General features: G+C 42.3%; 1 protein-coding gene across 3 annotated transcripts in view; it reads left to right on the top strand.

The window, feature by feature from the left end:
- Positions 1–2,380, top strand: part of rasgrf2a (Ras protein-specific guanine nucleotide-releasing factor 2a) — a gene marked incomplete at its 5' end in the record, with an annotated part of 54,347 nt that overhangs the window by 29,925 nt on the left and 22,042 nt on the right.

The raw sequence follows: 2,380 nt of genomic DNA, 5'->3' as shown, positions 1-2,380 counted from the left end.
CACATACACACACACCAGCAGTACTTCCTGCACAGCGGGAGGGAAGGAGGGAAAAAAAATGCAGAAAGGCAGCGGGGCAGCTGCAGCCCTAACGGACTGAACTTCATTCAAACAAGACCCAACACTTTTATTCCTGATTTAAACTAGCGATCTTGTTAGCAGCTGCAGCTGTATGCTTTTATTTTTTTATGTTAGGCTGTCGCGGAGCGCTCCTCCTCTGTCCGAGGCTGGTGTGGTGTGAGGCGGACAGCTCACTGCTGGAGCTCAAGGTCCTGACCCAGGGAGCCAACACAAGTCAGTCCCAGACTGAGCTGACTTGATCAAGTCTCTCTCTGCCACTAACAGTAGCTGTGTTTCCATTGATCATGAAAATGCGCAAATTAGAATTTCGAAAACAAATTTGTTCAATAGAAACACGTCAACTTAAAAAAATTACGTTTTCCGACAAAATGTTTTTGCGCTAGGATGAGGTGGAATTTCAGCCGTATCGAAATTGGTGTTTTTCGCAAAACTGCAATGGAAACCCTTTTGTCGCATCACGGGAGTCACGTGACCAACAACCGGCTGTTTCTACTGGTGAAAAAGACGAAGAAGATAACAGGAAGTAGAAATAGTAGTAATATCACAGAAGTAGTAAAATAAAGTAGTAAACTCACCGACTACAATTTCCCAAAAACACAGCATACATAGCTGCTCCCAAGTAGGGACTTGTCGCTGGAAAGCCTCGATAAAACACGCCGACGTCTCCTCTGATGATGAGCGCTAGTGTTGTGGTAGCAACATGCTTTGTGTTTACATCCATTGCCGCCATGATTGTAATGACTTATCGCGAGAACAAATGTATTCACGTGTGACTTTAATAGCATTTCTTACTTAATGGAAGCACCGCAGTTGCGAAACTGTTTTTTCAACATTAACAGAATATCAACAGTTTTGTACACATTTGCAATGGAAATGCAGCTATTAACAGAGCTCTACATGGTATTGCGTGCATAGAAACAGCGTTTTAACATGTCCTCTTATAAACACTGGAAAGTACTATGATTAAGACTAATTGTGAAATAAATACTCTAATACAGAAATATTACAAGTGAAAGTAAGTGCGTTTTACTCACTGCTTAGTTGTACTGAGTAGCTGCCATCTTGAATTCTGAATTCCCACCAGAGAGGCAGTCCAGTTTAAATTTTCAACTTGTAAGTGAGAAATTTACACTTCCCAGTACAACTGTGCCGCAGCAAAAGTAGCCAGCAAAAATGTAGGGAAGTGGAGATTTTACATGGGCTGTGTCTCAATTCACGGGCTGCATCCTTATGAGTGCACATTTGTCAGCTGCATACATCACTGCCCCGTGCGGAGTGCTGTCCCAATTCGAAGGCTCCTCCTCATGCGGCCGAGGAATGTGGCCCACAAAATCTCGAAAATCTAAGATGCATCAGAGCATCCTTCCTGACCGAGGATATCCCAGGATTCAATGCACCTACAGCAAAATAAACAGAAACAAAGAATGGAGGTTTTTTTTTAACGAGTTGGCGTAGTTTGGAAATTCATCACAGACCGAATAATTTGTTTTTAAAAGTAAGTTTAGCAACTTAGCTGATGAAAATRATGCTGCAATAAGATGTTAAATAAAATGCAACTACAAGTACTGATGCTGGAGCTATACCCAAATTATTGTTTATTTTTATTTTATTTTATTTTTGTTTGTAACGTTACTGTGAAGTTAATCTTCCAGTGAAAGGATATCCCAATGCTAACCGGTAGCACGTGGTCACGCAAACACGTCAAGCAGCTAGATTGCCTCATTTCACAGCAGTTTCATGCAGCCTACCCAGACTGGGAAGGACGTGGCCCAGCTGGGCTGCATACTCAGGAGGATGCAGCCCGTGAACTGAGACACAGAGGTGGTGAACTTTGCTGGCTGAACCCTGTGCACCTCCACCTAAAGGTGAGATAAAGTCATTTTGCTGGTAAAATAATCAACATACATTATGGGAGGTGTAGTTTGTGGTCAGTAGCCCACATTTGGCAGGTGGGCCTCGAGTTTCACTCTTGTGTTTCTTTTCTGTCATCACTTCCTGTTTCACTTTGGTCGCGCCAAGTTAAAAATTAAAAACATGCCAGTTATGTCCTGATGCATCTCAGTAATCCAGGTAAAAAATCAAAGGAAAAAAAATTGTATAGGTCCTCTGGACGGGTTCTTCTTTAATGAAACGTTTCGTCTCTCTTCCAAGAGACTTCTTCAGTCTGAGAGTTTCAGGCAAAATTCAGGCTGTATGAGTCCTTTAACAGCTTTATCCTACAACCGCCGATAGCTGGGGCTGTGATTTCCTGAAACAGACCTTTGGCTCCTGGTGTAAAAATTAAAAAGTTATTGAGGAT

Source organism: Austrofundulus limnaeus, unplaced genomic scaffold, assembly GCF_001266775.1.
Source record: "Austrofundulus limnaeus strain Quisiro unplaced genomic scaffold, Austrofundulus_limnaeus-1.0 Scaffold123, whole genome shotgun sequence".
Classification (NCBI taxonomy): Eukaryota; Metazoa; Chordata; class Actinopteri; order Cyprinodontiformes; family Rivulidae; genus Austrofundulus; species Austrofundulus limnaeus.
The sequence above is the reverse complement of the archived record's forward strand: the minus strand, read 5'-3'. Positions and strand labels throughout refer to the sequence as shown.